We start from the raw sequence: 25,600 nt of genomic DNA on the forward strand, positions 1-25,600 counted from the left end.
AAGCAATTTCATACAGTTTCAGTGACCAAGTCAAACACACATGTTACAAGCTGCGCAGTCGCGTCAGTATGCTCGATTTATCCCCTGCATGCTGAAATCTACTAGCACGCCGACCTTGTGAAGGGTGGGCCCACTCTTGGTCAAATACGATTGTTCAATAGTCTTCTCTTATGAGTACAACAATGCCACCTCCTTTATTCACTGGTTTCATTAGGATCTGTGCATTATAGTGCCAATATCGGCAACACTCCCCATCCCTCCAACAGCAATATCTTAGCAATATCTTAAATAAATAATCAGACAAGACACATCCTTAGTGGAGAAAATTGCTGCAGGTTTATTTGCATAACAAATATGCTAACATGGTGGGCTATCTTACGGGCGATCCCAGGGCAGGCAACCCCTCGCCCCCTGCCCACCTGATGAGCCAAAATTCACCGTGGCCCTAGCCAACCGGTGTTTGTTAGATTTGGGGGAGGGATTAGCCCCTCCCACCGGTGGACCACCAGTCCACCCCCTTACTCATGCCCCCCCCCCAAGAGGGGCAGAGCATTGAGGCAACCCCCGGTTGCTCAGGTCCACATCCGCCCGTAGGACTAACGGGGCGCCGTCGCTCCTCCAGGGTCCAATGCGAGGACTCCCTGGGGATATTTAGCTTTAGCACCCTTATGTACCTTACAGCCTCTGGATCGCCCTGTAACTCCGCCTGCAACACAAAAGAATACATTAGATAGACACACCCCCATCCCTGCCTGTATGCCGGGTAAACTGTGGGGGAGGGAAACGGCATCCAGGCAGAATAAAAAAGAGGGCGACCAGTGGGCGGGAGAGGTATATGTACCTCTCCCCCCACCCCCTCGTGCCCGGAAGTGACGTGGGCATGGGGGACCCATGAGGGTCCCAAACACTGGGAGGCTGACTCATAGTGTGCTATCCTGTGGCACTAAGGGGGGTTGCCCTCTTAGGAGGGCCCCCTTCATGGGCCCGGGGCAGCCCTGCATATTTGTAAGCTTGATAAAGCCACGATCTGTTATTTGGATGCATTTACTTGGTAATATTTTTGTTTTGCTTTCAATCATTCAGTATTGGGCAAACGTAATGAGTTGTGGTGCAAATGGATGGTGTGGAAGACTTAATCTGGAATTCTTGTAAAGGCCTGTTTCATCTTCCATGTATTGATCCTCAAAGTATTAGAGGTAAAAGAAGAGAATTTGAAGATTTCACATTTTTTTAACGAACTGTTCAATGAACCCACATTAAGTATCTCAACAATAGATATAACGATGGCCACTGGATTTATTCAAATCTGTGGCCACAGCATTTTCCTCATAATTATAGCTTTGATGCACTTGCCACATAATCCATCATTTTATGCATAATGTGCAGTTTGTTTGTAGCTCAAATGGATCAAAAGTTTCTAAAACGCTGCCACACATAATGCCGCACAGTGGCAGGCCTTTTGTATGCTGAGGCAGGCCACCTCTTTATTGCTGTATTTATGTGTCAAAAAGATATTGAAGAGGTGAACGTGTCACCCACATAATGTTTCTATATGTAAAAATGACAAAATAGTGAAGTAGAATTGCTTCAAAATGTGGCGCTTCCAACTGTCTGTTTACAGAAAGAAGCTTGAATTTCTAATCCATGAAGGTCTTCTCTATTCTCCCACAATTTGCCACCACTAAGAACAGAGTGGGTGGAGAAGAAAGAGCCGGCCCTCTCCCTAGAGCAGTAAAAGTCAGACACATAGAGACAGTTCCCCGACAATGCACACTGAGGGCCAGCCCGTTTCAGAAATAACTATCACTTGCAAAATTGAAGGCCTGTCCCTTTTATGTTCACAATTGGGTTAGGACTCACTGGGCACAGCGGACAGCTTGGGGCTTTGGGAAATGTCCAGGGACTGATGCTCATCAGATGGTGTGGTCTGAGTGCTGGGCGCCGCCGGCTCATCCTCAGTACATGGTGGCGGCTGCTCCTCTTCTTCTGGCAGGCCACTGAGGCTCTGAAGGAGAACGAGGGGATGCACATGGAAACGCCACTTCCGGTCAGGAAAAACACCCCACAGACCGGGAACGAGAGCCTATAGTCCCCTGTGTGGTCCCTGAGGAATCCTATAAATGTGAGAGGGGGAAACAAAAATAAAAAAAAAGATGGTGAGATATGAAGCTGGCAGAAAGCATGCTACTCAACGGAATTGCTTCTCAAATCTCTTCTCATTGCCTTAGTAGGTATTTTCCAACTTCTTTAAAGCTCTTTCTAATCCTACAAAGTTTTTCACACCTCCCTGCTTAGCCTTCAGAGCCCCTTTTCAACCCCCCTCAAAATCCTTCTCCTCCTCTCTTCCGTCTCCTCCCATCTACTGTCCTCAAATCTCTTTCCCAGCTTCTTCCAGTGCCCATGCTTCTCCTTCCAGCTCCTTCTTGTGCCCTTTAATCTTCTTCTAGTTCCTTAGTATTCCTGACCACGGCCTTTTCATGATCTTCCGCTGCACTTTCATCTTCTTCTAATATCCTCTTATTTCATTCTGAACTCTTTGTAGTGCCCCTGCATCTCCTACATATACATTATCCACTCCTTCTCATCTACTTCTAGTTGCCTTTCATCTGCTTTCTGTTTCAATTTTCATCTCTTCTAGCAACCTCTCATATTGTTCCCTTCTCATTCTAGATCCATTTCTTCTCTTCTAGTGCCATCCCATCTCCTTCCCACCTCATTTCATCTCATTCCCTTATCATTCTATTGCCTCTCCTACATTTCTTATTGTGGTGTCCTTGCATCTCTTTGAGTTCCTTCTTGATCTCCTTCCCATCTCATTCTAATGGCCACTCATTTCTTTTTGGGTCCTTTTAACTTTCTACCATCTCATTCTAGTGTCCTTTCATCCACATCTATTTCCTTTGCTTATAATTCTCAACTCCTAGCACCCTCTTAGCTCCTTCTCAACTCCTTATAGTGTTCTCTAATCTCCTTGTTCCCTACCATCTCCTTCCTAGCTTCATGTACTAGCCTCTCATCTCTTTACAGTGCCATCCAGTTCTACTACTTCCCAAGTCTTTCACGTCTTCTCCCACAGCCCAGGCACCTCCAGCATCTTCTCAGCCATTTCAAATTTCCTTCCAGCTTCCCTTTTTCTGGCTGTCATTTCTTTTCTGCTACCCTTCCACCTCCTTTTTGGGACTGGGTGATACTGGGGCAGTTACTGGCTAGAAGACTGCAGCCATTGAAAACTGCAACACAGAAAGTCAGCACCATAAGTAGAGGAACCAGTCGAGGCTAACCAGTGTCCACACAGTTAACTAGGGGTAGGAGAAGCAGATGCCTAGGGCCATACCCTACAAGATGTCCTGTCATCAGTGAGGTGGCTGTGGGACCTTGGGGGACCTGATGGGGTCAGGGGAGACTCAGTTGGACCTTCTCAACATTAAGAAGGCATGTCCTCTAGGGCTGGGCTTCAAGGTTTAGACTTAGGGCCTGATGTAAAGTTGGGTGATAATGGAAAATCCCCCAGTTTGCAAAAAAAGTGCTAAACCTTCAGGGGGAGAGTTTGTCAATAGAATTTACTCCGGCGTGCTATCCCACGATAGAGGTAATCCTCCAACTAAAGAGTTGACACCTCCTCTACAGATCATTTCTAAATCACACACTTGGATCTCCTCTTGGATGCCTGTTTGTCATGAAAACAGAGACTGCCATCCATATGTTGCTTGCTTTTCTTTTTCATCTCTTTCTAGGGGCTTTCACTGATCAGAACTCCATGGGTTAAGGGGTGAAGGAGGAATGTGCTGGAATGGTTTTGGGTGTTGATCATGAAGACATTACTGCCCCAGGAGACTGCCTGGTGGAAGAATGGAGTGTGGTAAAATATCTGTGGAAAGATTGGGACACTGCTGTTTCAAGATTAGTCTATTGTATTGACACATATTGGTAATTGACATGCATATAACGTGGCTAAAATGTGGAACAGCTTTCCCCACTCTCAGGAAGCCGCAAAAAATAAACTTCCTTTTCGGAAACTATTAAAGACTTGGCTTTTGCAGAATAGTTCCCTTTAAATCTCTCTAATAAGTCTGTGCCGCGCTATTAGCCATGGGATACCAATGGGCAGCTACACGCTCTAGAAGTGTTTCATAGAATAGAATAGAATGGGTTACTCTCGGTTCTTGATTTAGACCTATGAAGAGATCGGATCTGCTCAAAGTGAGCAGAAATCTGTGTGAACTCTCTCCTGCAGCTCTTACACTCTCTGCACGTGGTAACTGACAGTTCTATATGGCCCCAACAGGCCCCAGGAAGTGCCACAATACTATACTAAGATTCACAAATTTTCTCAGGCTGGTGGTGGAGGAGACCAGCTTGGCACTTGACTCGCCATCATTTTTCTATAGGATTGGTTGTCTCGGTCAACCAAGAAGTTCCCCTTAAATCAGCACTTGTCTTGACTATGACCTGCTGTCATTGCTGTGCCGAGGTCACCGCTCACAGAGTACTATTTGTAGATTCAATTAGATGTCAGCCTCGTAAATGAGCTTATTCTCATGTATGGAAATTCAGATCGCATGGTGGAAAGGGAACTGATGTATGATGGTGTTTCTAATAGGCATGATGTGCCAGTAATATTGACATATTATTCCTCCTTTTCCTTTCAGGCAATCAATTCTTTAAAAGCAGCATCTATATTGTATGCGTGTGTCGCTCAGGCCATCAGTGGCCTAGCGACATTGTTGTGTGAGGTACACAAAGTTCATGAGTATGCAACGGATAAGCATCTTGCATGAGATGCCGTCTCGAATGGTCAACTGTAAACATCTATAGGAGGACAGGCTTTGTTCCTCTAAAAGGAGAGATCTTAATTGTTTTGGAAGCCAATTTTGTGTATGGCTTCAGCTGTTACTTTGAACCTCAGCTTTGTATGAGGGTTTCGGAGGTACAGACGTCACTGAGAGCCCTGTGATCTGCATGTGACTTCCGGGTTGCTTGCCCTTATTGCGTTGGGTACGCACTGTGGAAATCATGAAGACTTCGGTGTTTTCTTTTGAGTCCTTACCAGAGATCCCTTTCCTGCTGGAATAGTTGGGATCATCTGTTGTATCTGGACTCTACCATTCTTTGTCCTCCCTAGCACCCCCACACTTTCTGTACTTGGAACGCTCTTTGGAGGTGGCTTGGAATGTTTCTGGCCGGAGCCTCTTGCCAGAGACCTCTGTGAAGGAAGCTGGTGGACACCTTAAGAATAAAGAAACCTGTGCCTGCCTGTCTCCACTTCCTCTCTGCACCTGCCTCTTGCACCAGGCAAACGTGGTGCAATGGAAATTGGTCCTATCGCTGCTGAGAGGACCAGGGGCCACATTCTAGGCATGAGAGACCTTTTCTGATAGAATTGTTTATGTGTTGGAGGTTACCACAACACTTTCTGCAAAATGGGCCTGTTTAATTTAATCTTTAAGCTCCTCGTATTTAGTGTAGGAATGATGGACACTTGAAAGAGCACACTGCCTGTGCAGATTTGTGGCTGCTACTGCCTCTGTTGTGGCTTCTCTTGAATCGAGAAGCTCGACGTTCGCCCTGACTGTGTCAAGGATGCTAAGCAGCGAAAAACCAAGTTCTCTGAGAATCTTTCTCTGGAACTTGTGAACCAACTGGGCACAATCCTCTTTTATTTCATGACCTCTATTATTTTGGTCACACATCCTGGGAAGGTGTCTTAGCATAGCACGGAAAGTGACAAATAGGCCTTTAAGGGGTGTGTGCAGACACAACCTCTTAAAATTCACATTCACTTAAGGTCAGGATTACACCACTGGTGCTCAACAACCAGATGCACGGCTAGTGAGTGGAAGAAATGTGAACACTTTATAAACAACCCCACCAGCGAAGTGGAACCAAAGTGATCTCTTGACAGCGGCGGCAGCAGCGTCCCTCTCTTTCATGGTAACCAAAGTAGTTCTCTACACGTGCCAGCCAGAGTGCCCAACCTGATTCCAGAGGCGAAGGGCAGCATATCATGGTGGTAGTGTTCTTCTTGTGGGTGCTTCCTTGCTCACCAGAAGAATCGACATATTGGCCACATTCCAGTGATAGGGTGTGGATCCTCCTATGCCAGGGGCGTAACACAGGCCCCGCATCCCTCGTTACGCCACTGTCCCATGCAGGTGGGGGGGATCCCTCATCACCATTTGTTGTGTTCCCTGAAGATCTTTGCCTAACACTGACCCTGGGTATTCAGTTAATAAAGGGCAAACACACAGATGGTCCCTCAAACAGCCATGTGCCTGAATGCAGCAGAAGCCAGGGGCGTAACACAGGCCCCCGCATCCCTCGTTACGCCACACTGTCCTATGCAGGTGGGGGGGGGTCCCTCATCACCATTGGTTGTGTTCCCTGAAGATCTCTGCCTAACACTGACCCTGGGTATTCAGTTAATAAAGGGCAAACACACAGATGGTCCCTCAAACAGCCATGTGCCTGAATGCAGCAGAAGCCAGGGGCGTAACACAGGCCCCCGCATCCCTCGTTACGCCACACTGTCCTATGCAGGTGGGGGGAGGGTCCCTCATCACCATTGGTTGTGTTCCCTGAAGATCTCTGCCTAACACTGACCCTGGGTATTCAGTTAATAAAGGGCAAACACACAGATGGTCACTCAAACAGCCATGTGCCTGAATGCAGCAGAAGCATGGCAATGTATCCGTGCACAGGGACCGATGTTGCCACTGCAAGTGCTTAGGCACTTTGGTATTGTAGGAACCACAAGCTGCAGCCCTGCACTTGGTATTTTATGTCCATTCCAGGCACATATTCCTATTGACATGGTGGCGCCATATTTATGTATGCTTTGAGTGTCGCTCTTTGGCCACACCCTACACCTTCCCACCTCCTTCACTCCTTCACTCCCACTCCTATCTTTCTCCTATGCTGTTCCAACCTCCTCCTCCTCCCCAGTATTCTTTCTCATCTTTTTTGCTCTTTAAAAATCCATCTTACCTGAAAGTGGGGGTCCCAGTAGTCCCCCGAAGCTCATGACCATCTGGGAGAGCCCCAGAGCATTGGTCACCCTGCCAGTGGTCACCAAGTCAGGCAGTGCAGCGAAATAAAGTGGTGCAGTGGCACCCGAGCTGAAGCCATAGGTGAGCGCCAGGGCCATAATGCCTGGCAAAGGCTTGCCAAGGGGTAGGAGCAGAAGACTGAGCGCAGTTGTTGAGCTCCTCCACAGCACCAGGAGTTGCAGCGACGTAAACAGTTTGAGGTCAGCAAACCATCCTGATAGGAGACGAGACCCTACGTGTGCCACTGATGTCACTGATATGAGAAAGGCCGCCTCATAGCTGCTGAGGCCCAGGTCCTTGCCATGTGGCACCATATGGGCATAAGGCACGATGGCACCCATACAAATGAACAGCATGGCAACCGAGTACTACTCAAAGCCACGGTCCCGGAACAGACTGAGGTCAATATCAGAGGTCAACTTGAGCAAGAACAAGGGACACTTGGAAGGCTTTTCTGTTTCTTCTAGGTTTCGGCTGAGATCTTCTGACACCGGGAAAGGCCGAAGTAGAGCCCCACAGATGCACAAGTTCAGTGCCGAAATGATGAGGGCCCCCCGCCAGCTGCATTCATCAATGAGAACCTGGAAGAGTGGTGAGAAGAGGAAGGAGAAACCATTTCCGGTGAGTATGAGGCCCAGTACCAGGGCCCGTCGGCGTATGAAGTACTTTGGGATGAAGCCAATGGTTAGTGAGTATGTCAGAGCCAATCCAAAGCCTGGGTGGGAGGAATACAATAAAAATCTCGTTGATCTCCTCAATAATGACAACAAATTTCCACCACCAGTGTCAGGACCCTTCATTCAATGTGCTTCCCCAGTGTAGTCTGAGAGAACCCTAAGAGACCTCATTAGCTTCAATAAAGTGGGTGGAAATTCCGTCATGGTGTTCATTCCTCTTGGGGTTTTCCCTCCAGCACACACTCATGGCTTCCAGTGGAAGCCCAGTTAATTGTCCCTCCAAGCCACAGCATTCCATAGATAAGTCCTTTAATCATCTAGTTGCAGGTTCTTTCTGTGCTAGATTAACCCATCTCCCTATATTTCTGTTGAGGAACTTGTGTAAGCGACACATGTTTTATAGAAGTGTTCTGTTCTGTGTCTTTAATTTATACTGCCAAGAAACCATAGTTAGTGCCTCTTTCCCAGTTGATTGCATGTCTGCATACTCTCTGAAATGTCAGTTAAGTCTGTTTATGAGCTTAACAAACAGACTCTATATAATTGGGGTGACATTAGCCAGTATGAAGGAGGGAAGGGATTTGGTACCAGTGACAACAGTTCATGAGCTACACAGCTCAAACCCTCCATTCCACAGCCCACCATCTTCCACATTTAATACACTTGTTTGTTCCTACAGCCCATCAACACTTGCACACATATATGCTATTCTCTTTCTCTCACCCTTAGCCCCTGCTACTGCTGATATAGATTATTCACACATTTGCTGCCACAGCCCATCTGCCACCATTTCCCATTCCTTTATTCTCATAGCTCACTCTCTCATAGTCATTGGACCAGCCCCTCACTACCACACCCCATCTGCTTCCTCACTGCCATAGTTCATGCCCCATTGCTCAAGCCTTTCTCTTACCTGTCAAGTCTCCCAGGGTGAGGTAGAGGTGCAACAAGGAGTTTGCAAACGAGGCCAGCAAAATTCCCAGGAAGGCTTTGAACCCTCCAGCCATCACCACAACTCGTGCCCCAGGGCTGAGGGCACTGCCAACATGGAGGAAGGGGTATACTGGAATGAGTTGGGGCACATGTGAATGGACTGATGAGCAAGGTGGAACGGGGGAAATAAACAGGCACTAACCATGTCCTTCTTTTGACCCTATCTGAGCTCGTGCCCTTTGCTTGCAGACTAAACCTGCTCTTCCCCAACTTTGGTGTCTCTGAGCTCTGCTTTCTCTGAGTCCTTCTGTCTCTAAGCCGCGCTTTCTTTGATTCTATGACATCTCAGAGAAATGGCAGTTCTGAGCCCATGCTCTTTCTGAGTGCATGTTGCCAGAGAGCCATGCTCTCCCAAACCTGTGCCCTCTCATCTAGTCCTCTCAGAGATTATGCCTGCTCTGAACCCATCCTTCTCTGAGCCCTGTCCTCTCTGAGCCCTGTCCTTCCTGAGCCCTGTCCTTCCTGAGCCCTGTCCTTCCTGAGCCCTGTCCTTTCTGAGCCCTGTCCTCTCTGAGCCCTGTCCTTCCTGAGCCCTGTCCTTCCTGAGCCCTGTCCTTTCTGAGCCTTGTCCTCTCCGAGCCCTGTCCTTCCTGAGCCTTGTCCTCCCTGACCTCACTCCTTTGCAGAGCTTTGCCTTCCCCTAGCCTTGCCCTCCCTGAGCCCTGTCCTCTCTGAGCCCTGTCCTTCCTGAGCCCTGTCCTTCCTGAGCCCTGTCCTCTCTGAGCCCTGTCCTTCCTGAGCCCTGTCCTCTCTGAGCCCTCTCCTTCCTGAGCCCTGTCCTTCCTGAGCCCTGTCCTTCCTGAGCCCTGTCCTCTCTGAGCCCTGTCCTTCCTGAGCCCTGTCCTTCCTGAGCCCTGTCCTTCCTGAGCCCTGTCCTTCCTGAGCCCTGTCCTCTCTGAGCCCTGTCCTTCCTGAGCCCTGTCCTTCCTGAGCCCTCTCCTTCCTGAGCCCTGTCCTTCCTGAGCCCTGTCCTTCCTGAGCCCTGTCCTCTCTGAGCCCTGTCCTTCCTGAGCCCTGTCCTCTCTGAGCCCTGTCCTTCCTGAGCCTTGTCCTTCCTGAGCCTTGTCCTCCCTGACCTCACTCCTTTGCAGAGCTCTGCCTTCTACTAGCCTTGCCCTCCCTGAGCCCCTTCACCTATAGAGATTTGCCTGATCTGCCCTCCTCCCTTTCTGAAGTCTGTCCTCTTAGAGTAGTTCTGTCTCATTTCAGAACTCTTTCAACCTTGCTTCAGGGATCATTGCCCTGCCAGGACTATGTTCTCTCTGAGGTGTGCCCTCTCACTGTGGCCCTAGCAAAACACTGCCTCGCAGATTCATGTTTTCTGAACCCTTCCTTCTCAGAGCCCTTCCCCCTCCTATTTCTGCTCTCTAATACCTGCCCTGTCCCTTTTCCTCTCTCTTTAAGATTAATTGTCTCTGGGACATGTCCCATCATCCCTTCCCGTAGGATAGTGGTGCCCTGCCCTCCCTACCTCTCAGAGCCTCGCCCTTTAGAGCAAGGCTCAGACCCCTACCCTCTCAGAGCCCTGCCCTCTGGTCCTCTGGAAGTCACCCTAACTTGGCCTCAGGGTAACCAGGGCCAAGTGTACAGAGCTCCCGTCAATCACTGGCCTTGCCCTCTCTTTAATCACGCATTTGCTATCCCCGCCCCCTTTCACTCACCAGCAGCTTGTTTGACTGCAATGGAGATGGACCAGATCCAAGACACGTCATAGGCCAGTCTGTCGAACGAGTAAACAAGCTCCCCAATAAAGACTCCCATAGAGCGCACTATCCCGACAGTCTGTGCATTCATCATGAGCCCTGAAAGGGCGATCATCCACCCCCCACCCTCCATCTGGGGGGACATCATTGCTCTGGCTGTGGGATGCCATTGGACTTCTCGACGAGACCTGCATTAAAGAAAGAAAAAACGGTTTTTCAAATCTCCTGCACCCAGATATTAACCCTTTATTCTAAATATATTGACCCTTGTGAACACTGGTAAATATTGGCATTGGATCCCCTAAATAAGGTTCCTGCTCCCCGAACTATGGGTTTACATGACAGTTATAGGCCTTGTAAACCCCTCATGGTACCCAATCCATACATACATTCCATGCAACTCCCAAATGTAAGCCCTGTCTCTCAACACATGAGCCCTTCTTTTTGAAATAGGAGTCCTAAGTCCTAAAATATGGTTTGCACCCAATTATAAACTCTACAGTTCAGTAAATTGGCCACACTCCAAAATATGTTCTCTGCACTCTCAAAATATAGGTCTTGTATCTGAAGATTTGGGCTTTGCGTCATGTTAGACCCTGCATCTACAGAGATGAGCTCTACCTGGGGGTCCATGTTATGCAAGGCATGCTGAGCAGCCCCTGCCTAGGTGATTCTTAGCACTAATCCATAGATCTGCTTCTTTCCCCACTCTTTACCTCATTGTACTCAAAAGGGACCTGGTCTGGGAGCTCTGTCGGGACAGTTACAGAGATGGATTGGTGGGCGTCTCAGGGGTGGGGTGGACATGATTTAGTATGCAGTATGCTACCTGTGGAGGAGAGAGATGATGGCCACGCTTCCTGTAAATTAGCCTTTGTTTGTGTGTTTCAACATATGCTCTCAGATGTATGGTTGCCAGAAGTTTGGGTGTACATTTTTTCTTGTAGTAGTTGTAGTACAGAATGTTCACAATTCAATGTTTAGTTACATACTTCAATAGTTTCAAAATAACATTAAAAAAGTGCTAGTGCATAACCGTCAACTGGCTCTAAAGTGCTTGTACTTATAGAAATGCCGTGGCTGCAGATGGCTGAAATGGCATCTAATTAAAGAGCCACAGAGATGATGTAAGAATCATCCAAAACAAACTGAATCACTAAACACGTGCATTTTGAAATGGCCCCACCACTCTGCAAAAAGTACTATTGCTTAGCCTTCGACCCGTTCTAAAGTGTAAATACGTATAAAAATGCACTCGTTACAGCTAGCCGAAAAGACGTGATTGAGGAGCCACAAAAATAATTTATAAATTGCCCAAAATAAATTAAATCACAATCAGAATTCTCTTTATTTGGCCATGAACAGCCACAAAAGCATGCATGATGTGCAAACAAAAGCAGTAATATACATACAGGTTATTAAAACAGAAAAATACGTAAAATCATCAGGTTTGGGAATACTAATGACCAACAAGCAGGATAAAAACAGGCTGGTATGAACAAAAGTGAAATTAAAACAGTCAAGTACTGATTCATCGATGCCTGAAATTAATCTAAAATCATTGACTTCCTGGAGCGGACTGTGGCTTTAAGAAACAGAATTACGTAACTACATGTAGGTCATCTGGTAATGCCAATCAAAAAATGATATGGTTGCATACACAGCCATAGATTCCTAAACTTCAATAATAGTATGAGGAATGTTTTGGTATACATTTTATAATATTCGCAGAATCACTAATAAAGTGCATCTTGAAATTACCCCACAACTGGCCTCATACAAATACTGGCAACTGTAATACAAACAATAATTTATACAGTTAAAATAAGTGAATAAAAACTTCGATAAAACTCCTGAAGTAACATAATTAGTGCAGTTGTCTAGTCACTCGCCAAGCCACACATATATATTGATTAGGACTTTGTTCGGAATCAGCGCACATGCACAAAGGCAAGGCACACTTGCAGTTTCTTATGCAGGAGCAATAAAAGTAGACAGAGGTATTCCCTTCTGGCTTGCAGAGTACAAGTACAAAACCGCATAAAGTGCATTACAGACTCATCATCAAATCAGCTTTATTTGCATTTGAAAAACGCACAAACGTACAAATACAATGCACAACAGATAAAACCTAAACGAGAAGTCTATTAAAAGTAGTAAAACAATGTTAAGATAAGTTAAAACCGGCCTTCTGGAGCGTAAACAAACTCTAAAAGCGAAGCAGCTGCATAGACTGTAATAACAATATTACTGCAACAATTCACCTACAACCCATTCAAATCAATGTCAAAGGGAAACAGTCAGATATGTCAACTCCTCTTGCAGGTGACTTCTTTCTTATCTGTAGGGCGGATTGCAAGAAGCATGCTGCCATGAAACAGAAAAATGGAGTTTCTAGAGAGTTTATTACAGCAAGAGCATGTGAATGCGAATTCAAGCTCAGTTTTATCTGCATGGGAATAATACATGTTTTCCTTTCTAGCTTGTAAAATAAGCAAGAGACTAATAAAATATGAGAAATGGATTGAGTAGATCTCTCATCACAAGGGCAAGGAGACAATTGATTAGGTGAATGGACTTGGGACAGGTAGCCAACGACTAGGGGACATATGTTCAATCTCATTTTAGTCAATGAGAACCGATGCAAATTATTAGAAACAAAAGAAAGGTAAGAGGCATGACCCAGTGCAACCGCGGGTGATGCCTGGTAAGTTAATAGCGTACATTTTAATTGATTCAGTTGCCATCTATCATAGTCACACTTAACAATAAAAAGATCTTTTAATCTTAATTAAGGGAACAGCAAACCATAAAATGGGGTTTTGAACTAAAGATAGTAGGCCCTGATCCTTAAAGGACTGCCTTACATAAGCTAGCCAGGCAATAGTGGCCACTCGGTCAAGAGTAAGTAAATCCCCAAGCACCACCTGGTTTAATTTAACAGACTCCCTTTCCAAATAGTTAGCCATAGTAAAAGTGAAGCCATTTTGATAAGATCCGTAATAAACCGAAAGCCTAGCTCTTTATGAACAATGATGTTCGGGCAGGAGGATGGGATTGACAACAATTTTTTTTATAATTTATCATCTATTGTCTGAATAACATCAACTTGTGCTGTACCCCAAAAGCTATAGAAACTGATTTTGCCTGGTAGATGTCCAACATTTCCTTACATTGGGCATATTATCAAGGGCTTAACGCTTGCATATTTATCGCCAGCTATCTCTGGAATTTATCGCCTGGTTAGCGCGTTATCAACAACGCGCATCACCGAGGTAATAAAAATTCCAGAGATAGTGGGGATATCGCCGTTTTCCATGGTGGAAAACCGCGATATCCTAGATGATAGGGCCTGTGGTCTTAGCCACACAATCCACCCCCCATGTTAGGTATGCCTTAGTCAGGAATTTAACAGACGTTAAATTCCTGCGTTAAGGCATACTTAACGTGATTTTAAATATCGCTAGCCCTCCTTGTCAATATGACGAAGCTGGGTTAGCGATATTTTCCCAAGGGAGTCTTGTCAGGCACGCCTCCTTTGCATTTCATTAGCGATGCGATGGGAGGCGTGCTGAACAGGGGCGCTATTGCCAGTAACTGTCGCTAAGCTGTTAGCGGCAGCTTGCTGATAGGGCGATAAAAATATCACCGCTTTAGCGGCAAAAAGTGCCGCTAAAGCGGCGATATTGTCCTTGATGATCTGCCCCATGGTTTCTTACCTAAATTAGAAGCTAATTTCCACAGTGCTGCGAACCTTTTTTTCATAAGGTTTGTCCTATTTATAACCATTGTCGACCAATTTAATTTGGCGTAAAGAAGTATTCCCAGATACGTAATATTCTCCACGCATTCCAGGGTTGTTGTATCTAATTGAAGGGGCACAATTTTTTTCTTTTTTGGACCAACTACCATCACAAAACTGTTAGATATGTTGACCAAAAGACCCAATTTTCCATATATTCTGAATAGATGCCAATGGTTCCCTGAAGGGCCCTAGGAGTTCTTATCATAAGGACTGCATCATTGGCATATAGCTGTGAGGGCACGGGTACACCACCTACAGCTGGAACATCCTTACATTCAGTGCTGAGTACTGTGCTTAAGTTAGTGGTGTATAACAAGAAAAGAAATGGGGCAAGGACACAGCCCTGACGTACACCATTTTAAATTCTGAAGGCGTTTGCATATTCGTCCTGTGTCCCGTATCTGATTGCAGCCCCTGCGTCACTATAAAGTTCCCTAATAAAGAGGATTATGGAGCTATCCACGGCCATCGATTCCAGGACATCCCACAATTTGCAGTGGGTCACGCAGTTGAAGGCTGTGGACGGGTCCATAAAGGTGTGATAAAGGTGTCCTTTTTTAGCGCATGAATATTTAGCTGCAATGAAGGCTAAGTTTAAACACTGATCTACCATCCCCTGTCCCAGTCTAAATCTGAATTGAATCTCAGCCATTAGAGACTCTATCCCCCAAGCTCACACCCACAAAACAACTTCCACTCTAAAATCACCTGTGCAACAATGGCTCATGCTATAGGAACCTGCGATGAAGTTAGAAGACATGCAGGTGCTTGCTTGCTCACACGAGTTGCCCAACAGCTGAGCCAAGTGAATGGAAGTAGCACTTGTGAGAGCTATGGTAAAATAAAGCCCTTCTTCCTCACTGAAGATCAAAGAAGAGGTAGTAGCGGTATTTCAGAAGAACAACCCAGCAAGCGTGCTGCCCGTACAGAGCACCGCACCGCACACCTGCGCAAATTCTCATTTGGAAATGCACTAAGCATTGAAATGCCTGGTGCAGAGGATTTGACGTGCTCCAAGTGTAATAAACTAAACCACTCTGCACAAGTGTGCAGTATTTGGGGTCAGATTTCAAAAGCCTGGGAATAAACACCATGACTCGCGAGATACGAACAGTAACAGTCCGGAATAATGATGGTTACCAATCCCGAACATTCCTGGAAAACATGAGCGAACATGAATTGTATGGGGAGAAAAAAAGACATATTTCTGGTATCTTATGCAAGCAAGAGCGCAAGTTTGAGGCGACCGCAGTCCAGATGCAAGTAAGAAGCACCCGCATCAATGCGCTCACAGATAAAGGGGAATTGGTAAATGCCTTGTACTACGAATACTTCTGAACCCTAATATCCAGCTTTTAGACCTGATAGCCTTAGGGTGGTCTTACCCCCAACATTTTGCCTACCGCCTCCATTTTTCTGACCTAGTTTTTGCTGACTTTAGAACTCTGTGCACTTTACCACTGCTAAGCAGTGCTAAAGTGCTTGTGCTCTCTTCCTTAAACATGGTAATATTGGCTAATCCCTGATTAGAATATTTATTTTATTTATAAGTTCCTAGTAAAGTGCACTACATGTGCCCAGGGACTGTAAATTAAATGCTATTAGTGGGCCTGCAGCACTTATTCTGCCACCCACTTAAGTAGCCCTCTAACAATAGGCTCAGGCCTGACATTGCAGAGCCTGTGTGTGCAGTGTATGCTGCCATTTTGACCTGGCGAGATAAACCTCTTTCCAAGCCCAAACCATCCCTTTTTATTCATATACGTCACCCCTAAGGTAGCCACTGGGCAACCCACAGGGCAGGATGCAGTGTATTTAAAAGGCAGGATATGCTATTATAAGTTTTACATGTCTTGGTACTGAAAAACTCCCAAATTCGTTTTTCACTACTGGAAGGCCTATCCCTCCCATAGGATTACATTGGGATTATTTTATCACCTTTCATAAGTGTAATTCCCAATTGTGAAGAGATACACTTTTCAAATTTGGTGTCTCTGGAATCACAATTTAAAATCCTAACTTATGGTGAAGTCAGATTTTAAATTGCAATTCTGAAAATGCCACTTTTAGAAAGTTGACGATATCTGCAACGTCTCTACAACTATCAGTATAAAACCAAATCCTACACTTAATTAATAGGAACACAAAAGAAAGTACCAAATATATCAATGAGTTTATATCAATGTCTCACTTAGGGCCCGTATACCAGTGCCCGTGAACGGCACATGTGAAACACATTAAAAAAGTATCCTGATGTTAGTAACACATAACTGGTATTCAGGTAGAACTTACCCTGAGATTCCTGGGAACTGCAAGTGGAGAAGCGATTACTTCCGTGAAGCGGACAATCTAGCTGCAAAACTACACACCATGTGTTTTCCATGCCATCCCATTAGACGTTCCATAAAATGTGATTGGTATTGCCCAAAGGAAGTTCTACTTGAACCCTAGTTATGTGCTACTAACGGCCGGATACCTTTTGTCTCTACAATTTGCCCCTCTAGCAATCAGATGAGCTGAATAATTAGGAAAAACTGGGGAATTTTACGTAGTTACCCCATCTTTGAAGAATTTTCCCTGGTCTCCTAGAAGAGAGGCAGCAATCTTGGTGACCATTTGGTGCATGCTGTACTTAGTACCCTAAAAACTAACTCTAATAAGTCTATCACTTCATCTTGGGGTTTGCCAGCAGAGATTGGTCATTTTAAATGTCAGAACTGCACTGTTTGTCCCCAGACCATGAACACGAAGGAGTTTAGGGTGGGTGCACAGGTGTATCAATTGAAACAGTTCAGCAGTTGTACCAGCAACGTCATATATGCCATATGCTGTCCATGTGACGTGCTTTACATTGGACAGACCACACAGATGGTCTAAGCCAGATTCAACAAAATAAGAGCAGGATCCATTGCAAGGTGGATAATGCCCCCTGGTTTCTCATTTCTTGACATTTAACCATCCCAAGGTGGATTTGACCTGGCAGGGCATTGATTAACCAGCTCTCCCTTTAATGGGTGGTGATTTTAGACAATTGTTACTACGCTGTGAGTGCCATTGGATTACACGATGTGATACAGTGAATAACAGGCTCAATACCTTGGATGAATGGAACAATGTGCCCTCTGTATGATTACCTGTGCATTTTGTTTCTTTCTAGCGGTACTATATTACTATGTAACAACATATATGGGTGTATCCACATAAGGAATTCAGCATCTGTGGGCGTGATTGCTATGTATATTGTGAAATAACAAAGGATGTTGTCCATGGTTTACGTGATTATACATTCCTGAAATTTTCCTATTCTCTGCTCTATTTTTAATAACACACATGTTGGGTGGCTGGAGGTCCTTTTCTGCCTGATCTGAAGTCTCAGGGGCATAAAATACTTCCAACTTACTTGCTTCTGCACCTGTACTCTGCCATCTGTGAGTCTGCCCTTCCAAGTGGTGCCACCCAAGTTCTGTTCCCTGAAACTGAGGGCTAAGGTGCTTTTCAACGAAACCCGCGCATCTTCTCTGGAACCGGAACCATTGCATGGATCAGAACTGGCGCATCGCCCTCTGCTGTATGATCAGCATCGGTTCATCGCTTCTGCTCCTTGGATCGATTGACCGACTCATCGCCTTCAGAACCAGCACTGCGCGACACCCTTGTCTTTGCATCTCCGTCAATGGCAGCCTCAACAACGATGCTGAGAACGCCACATCGCAAACCCTGCACTCACCTGAGCATTGCAGCTGTTGCACGGACCAGGGCCAGCGCATCACAGCCATTGTAAAGATGGACGCATCACTTCAGCTGCTCCCTGCATCCTCTTGGACGTGGACGCAACCAGGATCAAGATATTTTTGTTCAGCCGGCTTAACTGGGTCCCTGTATCCGACCTGCGCTCCATCAGGGTCGGCCTGAAGTTTTGACTTTGTCCACGACCAGTTATCCCACATAAGTGCTTATGGCTTCCTAGCTTCTAATTCATATCTCATGTTCTACTTGTACTTTTGTCGTTGTGGTCTTGTTTTGTTTATTAAATTAAGCTTTATTTTTCTAACCTGGTGTGGAATATTTTTGGGTGGCATTTTCACTTTTTTGCCATTTGAAGTGTTGCACAAATACTTTACACATTGCCTCTAAGGGTAAGCTTGACTGCTTTGTGCCAAGCTACCAGAGGCTGAGAACAGGTTATTTTAGGGGTTACCTGCCTCTTATCCTGACTAGGATTGCGGTTGCTTCTTGGCCGGGGCTCATACTCCAGTCAACCAACAGCCCAATTTCTAACACCTATTCTAAGGTGAGGCCTCCAAGACAGCAATTTAAGCATATGAAGGCACCTCACTGCTGCTGAACTATTGAAACCATTGTACGGCACAATGCTGGCTGCCTATGTCATTACTGGAAGATGCAGAACTCTACTGAGCAATCAACGGCCAAACCAAAAAACATTTGAGAGAATCTGATCACTTGTTCCATGTGCTTGGATGCCTAAAAGTATCAAAACAAGAAAGAGTGATTGGACGTATAATTAACTAGATTTCTTTAAAAAGACCCTTCTTTTAAACAAATAAGCAGGGTTTGGTGTTTTTATTTCACCTTTTTACTTTCACGTAATTTTTTGACATACAAAAAGATATTGAATTCATGCCATATAGAAAGAACAGACATATCCATTCAACAATACATCAAAGAATGAACAAAATACTTGACATTTAATAGTTACATGACAAAAAACATTAATGGTGACAAATAAACAAAAATGACCAGTCCTTAAGTTGGAAGAAGCAAGAATGTAACGGTGCAGACCGATTTACAATTTAAATTACTGACACCTGCTACACACAGCTAGTCGATAATGAGAATACAACAGGCATGCTGCCTTGTTTGACCACTGTATCAATCAGTGCAATACTAATTATTTCGTCCAGCTGTGAAGGCCAACGCGTTTCGGAACCCTATTATCATTGGAGGGTTCTCATCAGGACCAGGACTCGGTCGGATTCTAAAATGTAATGAGAATGTTACACTAGTGTGAGCAAGAATATACGATTTATATACCTTATTTCTGAATGTGCCACTGTTGCACATAGTCTTACCTTTTGTCTAAAAGAGTGAAGAATGTGCAAGCTGCTGGTAATCGGGTTCGGATTGTATTGGACTATTCAAAGAATTTGTCTGAAAAGAGTGATATGAATGGCTCTATGTTAGGGTGCACTCGCATGAGACCAACCGCATGGTGACATTATTTAAGAAAGGTTCATGAAAAAATGACCGTGACATTATACTCTATGAATAAAAAAATGGATGCCTAAAAGGCCGCACCATCAAGTGGCATATAGAGAAAGCACTGAAGCCCACAGCGCTAAGGCACAGGCAAATCCCGGCCCACCCTCGTACCTATATAGAATAGGAACTAGAATGGCTGGAGGTGATTAATGTTATTGAGAAAGTCTATGGGATGAATCAGTGGGTATCCTCCATGGTGATGATTCTCAAACCCACCTGCCTGGCTCAGTACATCTATCAATATATGTGAGGCTACCCAATAGAGCAACATCACATCTACTATGAATGACGTAATCGCAGATCTCACGGGACCCCAGTGATTCTCGAAGGTTGTCCTGAACGTAGACTCCTTGCCCCAGCCAGCCTCTACATTCATACTTTCTGTACTTACTTGGGCCTCCGAAGATAAAAAAGATTACATTTGGCATCTCATACTCAGCAAAAGTCTTTCAAAACGTGGTAAGTGAAAACCTGTCCGGACTGGAAGGGGTGATCAACATAAGCAATGACAACCTAATTGACTCCAAGATCATCGACGATCACAACCGTTGTGTGAAAACTACCTTGGTCGCATCTCAGATTTGGACTCACTCTACACAGAGAGAAGTGCATGTTCTTCAAGAAGTACATGGAATTATTTAGATACATCTTCTCCAAGGATAGATAGAGGTAGATGCAAGGAAATCCCAAGACATCAAGAGGACTCTGGCCTTGTGGTCAGCTACCAAAACCAGGATTTTTCTTGACAAGGCCAATTACTGTGGGGGTTCATCATGAACATGCCCATCCTGACAGAGCAATTGCAAGCCCTTATAAAGGTGCTTTCAAGATGAGAATGGGGAAAGACCCAAGGAGCAAGTCTTTCAGAAAATGAAGGATGAATTACTGCAAAATGTGACCCTGGCCTACTTCAACCCAACGAAAGATCTGAACTACTTCTAGACGCCAGCCCAATAAGACTGACCACAATACTGGTGCAGGAGCAAAAAATAGACCAATGGGGCACCAGAAGCATTTGCAAGCAGTACATTAACTGATTTTGAAACACGATATGCCCAAATTGAAAGGGCAGCGCTAGTCATTAAGTGTGGATGCTCACACTTTTACCTCTGCGTGCTTCTTGCCAAAAAACAGTAGACTCACTCAGGAAATGCACAGGGACAAAAAAACATCAAAAAGTAAAAGAGACTCTATTCCAAAAGGCTTGGAAGACATTTGCAAGTAAACTGAAGACATTGGGCCACCTGTCTCGAGAAACATTATACCAGCTTTGGAGAACACAAAACAAACTCAGTACTGTTGAAGATAAACTGATCCTTTGCGGCAACCGAATAGTGGTACCAAGAATACTGCAAATTATCATATTAGTCCTGTCTCATCAGGGATTGCAAGGAGTCAACAAGATGAAGGCTAGACTTTGTGAGAAACTCTGGTTCCCGGGAATGGACCAGGCTGTGGAGACTACTGTAAGTGAGTGCCACACCTGCCAGATAAGCAGTCTGGCCTTTTTTGTCACTGAAGACCCTTGCCTGCATCCGTGGACTAACATCAGTGCAGAGTTTGGAAGTTTTCCTGATGAGAAACACTATCTTGTCATTTTTGATGCTCACTCTAAATTACCCGTGGCCAAACTAGTGACCTTCACTTCCTTTAAAATTTTAGGCCAAACTGGTGAAGTTGTTTATAGCATAATGCCTACCTCTACGAATGAGGACTGTAAGAAAATGGATTATTATTGTGGGGTGGATAACTACCTACGTCAAGGAATAATCACAACCCTTGTCTGGGTGTACCCTCAAAGTCACCAAATTAACCTAGGCTAAACCCCCTGGTGGTATTGACATCGAGCAGAAGGGATTAACATAGGACAATGCATAAAGTATTTATGCAGTACCAAAACAGTAATAAAGTTGAAATGCAAAACAATAAAAATCCAACACTGAATTAGTAAAAGTTAATTAATAAACACAATGACACCAAAAATGACAAAAATCCAATATGGGGAAGTAGAAATATGATTTTCTAAAGTTTTAAGTATGAATAGCTCTAAGAAGCAGACTTTCTCTCTAGTTGCCACTGGTAAACTGGAGAGTTGCAGGGAAAGGCTTCTTGTAGCCTTTTGTGTCCCTTTAGCTTTAATAAGATGTCAGTCTTATGACCCTTGGAGTCCACATCATTGTCCTGGGTATAAGAGGGAGCTGGTCCAGTACTTTAGGGCCTTTCTCAGGTTTCAGACAGCTGGTCCAGACCTCTTCTGATCTTCCTCAAGTAAAGTAGTGTTCTGATGTGGAAGCCTGGAGGTGCTACATTTATGTCTGGTACAAGCTAGTGGGGAGTGTACTCGGATAATCCTACTGTCCTACCACATGTAACACTAAAAACCAATTGGGGCAGTCACCAATGTTCCCTCTAATTTCTTTCCTCTGTGTGTGGCAGTGGGGGGTCTCTGTGCGCTGCAACCATGGCTATGTGCGCCAGGAACCAGACCGCACGTGTGCGCGGCGCCAAATGTCACTCAGAACGTTTACTTTAAAAAGTGAAAAGATGGTGCATTTTCACACATACAGTGCCACAAAAAGTGTCTTAAGGGCAGTTTCCCAATTGGATAAACACGCCATGACATGAATTGGTTACACAGGCAAGTACACTTCAAGTTTAGAAAAACACAAGACTTAAACGGTGGTACCATCATAAGATTTTAATAAATATTCTTAACTTGAGCACTGTTAATTGGGTGGGGAATTTGTAAGATTTAAATGGCAAACATTAAAACTAATTCAAAGAAGAAAAAAAAACACACTTGTGTGCATCAAACAAAGACTAGACTTAAATTACTAAAGATTGTAGTACTTTTATATTAAAATATTTGCAAAAATAGAAAAATCCTAATGGGAAGGTTGGTGCTGCATCTCGCGACTAACTTTCCATTGTTTGGTTTTAGTTCACAGCCTGGGGCTCCTGCTCCTGCCAAGGCTGGATTGGAAACTTAAAGCTGCTCTGGCAAATGTTAGCAGACTAGTCCCTATACAGTGCACACCAAGTGAGTCTGACCACTACAAAGGGGGCATTGGAGGCCTCTCCCCCAAGAACATTTTGGGGGAAATTGTGCATTTTACAACAAATTTGTCATTATATATTGAATTGATATGATGACATTACTATGCACCAGCATACAACAATCTCTTGTCAATCTTCATCGATTCCCTCACTACTACCCTCCAACAGTGCCTCTCATCTCTCCAAAGCCCCACTGTCACATGTCTTTAATTTGTTTTATAGCACCTTTCATACCACTGTAGGGTGTCAGAGCACTTTACATCACACACATACAGAGAGAAAGAATCATACGTCTGTAAATCAGTGACTAGAAAATGTCACATAAGGCAAAGGGAACTACAAGGTGTAGGATTCACAAGTCTTCCATACTGGTAGGCATTTTGTAAGAGTGCTTGGTCTGAAGAGCACAAACTCAGGATTCAGAACATAACACAGGGGTTCGCATTGACTTTACTAATAAGGATTTATTTCTAACCAAACAAACCTTTTTAGCAGCATCGGGTTAATGATAGACTGTGAAAAAGCATAATTTACTAACTTGTACCACGCGTTTGCTTGCTGCTCTTTGATGTCAGTTCATAGCTCACTGTGCTAAATGCGATTGGAACTTGTGAACTGCATAATAACAAAAGAGTCTCTGTAGCAAAAGTAGGAACTGACTGAGCTATGCACAAAACAATATACTGCTTTTTTTAAAATGCGTGGTAGACATTTTTTTGCAGCAGGCATATTAACAATCTGGGCTTCCTGAGATGACTCTAAGCTGCCACTGGACAAACCTCCTATCTCTCTGTAGCAGGTACATTAATCACTGGAGTTATCTTGACCCTTTTATTGCTGCCCAAAAACTGCTGTTTATACAAGGAACTTTGCATTGCTTTTAAAACTGCTGCCTGCGGACCCCCCTGGGTATGTGTCACAGACCCCTGGGGGTCCGTGGACCCCAGTTTGGGAACCACTGTCTCATACCATTGTAGGATGTCAGAGCACTTTACATCACACACACAGAGACAATGAATCATGTGTGTAAATCAGTGTAGAGAAAATGCTACATACAAAGGGGACTACAAGGTGTAGGCGTCACATGTCATTCATACTGGTAGGCATTTTTAAAGAGTGCTTGTCTGGAAAAGCACAAATTCAGGATTCGGAACATAACACAGTGGTTAGCATTGACTTTCACAATAAATATGTATTTCCACCCAAACAAACCCCTTTAGCAGCATCAGGATAATGAAAGACAGGGAAAAACATAAATTACTAATTTGTACCATGCAATGTGTAAGCAGATCTTTGATGACAGTTTTTAGGTCACTGTGCTAGATTATGATTGTCTCTTATGAGCTGAAGAGTAACAAAAGAATCTATGTGACAAAAGCAGTAACCAACTGACCTATGCACATAAAATACATGGTATGTGTCCTTTGCAGCAGGTATATTAACACTCTGTGCTACATGAGATAATTGGAACCTCCCCATTTGTCCGTCTACCCCTCCGCCCCCACTTACTACTGTCCCACTGCTTTTTTTTTTCCTGCTGCATCACTGCTGTCCCTTCGTTGACTCCCATGTATAAAACATGACACGTCAATGAGACGTACATTTTTTGGAACAGACATGGCGCTGGCAGCAGGCTGGCACACTCTCCCAAAAGATGGCAAAAAGTGCTTTTCAGCCACAGAGCGTGACCTGAAAATGGGTCAGTGTACAGACGAAGTCACCGGACATACAAGTTAACACCAGGCAAGAGCTGCCAGGAAAACAAACAAACAGTTTTATTGGTAGACAGCAGAGTCTACCAAGAAATCTGCCACGGGAGGCAACATCTAACTTTCTGTAAAAAAGCAACACGCAAACACTGGTACATGGTAGGAGTACCTGTCTGCGACATCTTGCAGGTATTGGAGCGCTTTAAATAAACAACGTCTTTACATTACATATTCAGGGCCAGGGAGATTAAGTGATTTGCCCACAATCACAGGATGTGGGCGCGACCTCGAGGCTCGAACTCTGGCCTCTGGCCCCAAAGTTGCTGCCTGAAATAGTCCCCGCACCGCGCTTTACTAACAAAAAGAGTAGAGCCAGTTTCAAAATACAGCGTGTACTTTCTGAAAGTACACGCTGTGTTTTTAAACTGGCTCTACTCTTTTGTTAGTAAAGCGCGGTGCGGGGACGATTGTGGCCTCTTGTTTAAGTATTGATGGTAATCACAGCCCGTGAAGGGGCTCCGATTACCATCAATACTTAAACAAGAGGCCACAGTCGTCCCCGCACCACGCTTTACTAACAAAAGAGTAGAGCCAGTTTAAAAACACAGCGTGTACTTTGGTACACGCTGTGATTTTAAACCGACTCTACTGTTTTGTTAGTAAAGCGCGGGGACGATTGTGGCCTTTTGTTTAAGTATTGATGGTAATCAGAGCACCTTCACGGGCTGTGATTACCATCAATACATAAACAAAAGGCCACAATCAGCCCGCGCTCTGCAGCCACACGCCCCCGAGGCCCCCCAAGCCGCCACTAGCCGTCCCAAGCCGCCACAAGCCCCCCCCAAGCCGCCACAAGCCCACAAGCCCTCAAGCCCCAACAAGTCCCCAAGCCCCCTTACCTGCACACTCCACGACTCCTCGCCGGCACCGCTGAAAAAAGTGCCTGGTTTTCGCGCCACCCGCTTCTTAAAGCGGCGGCGCGGCCGGCGCCTCTCTCCGCCGGGACGTCCTGGAATCGTTGTGCACGCTCCACATCCAGGAGTGCGTGCTGACGTCGGGGAAGGTGCGCGCACGCGCGCGCCTTAAAGGGAACGTAGGCAGTCACTGCCCCCAATAAATTCAGAAACAGAAGTCTGGTAGAATGATTCATGGTCGTTCAGCAACCAGACAGTAGATACAGAATTGTTTTGGCATTCTGTTTGACGCCCCTTGAAGTGCCCCCAAGTGTTATATGTAAAACCCCAGAAGACCTATCAAGCTGGATTTGACATTTCGGCAGGATATGACACTGTGATGCAAAAAAGATGCCCACTGTGAGTGACCCTGCATG

At 45.1% G+C, this 25,600-nt stretch overlaps 1 pseudogene across 1 annotated transcript in view; it reads right to left on the bottom strand.

Moving 5' to 3' along the window:
• Positions 1 to 672: 672 nt before the first annotated feature.
• Positions 673 to 25,600, bottom strand: part of LOC146782857 (monocarboxylate transporter 13-like) — a 33,104-nt pseudogene continuing 8,176 nt past the window's right edge. Inside the window, exons 2-5 of the transcript XR_014972005.1 lie at positions 10,378 to 10,607; positions 8,637 to 8,786; positions 6,985 to 7,761; positions 673 to 2,114 (exon numbers count right to left, since the gene is read on the bottom strand). The product of XR_014972005.1 is annotated as a monocarboxylate transporter 13-like (transcript). The remainder of the gene's footprint in view (positions 2,115 to 6,984; positions 7,762 to 8,636; positions 8,787 to 10,377; positions 10,608 to 25,600) is intronic.

This window comes from Triturus cristatus, chromosome 12 (genome assembly GCF_964204655.1).
Source record: "Triturus cristatus chromosome 12, aTriCri1.1, whole genome shotgun sequence".
Classification (NCBI taxonomy): domain Eukaryota; kingdom Metazoa; phylum Chordata; class Amphibia; order Caudata; family Salamandridae; genus Triturus; species Triturus cristatus.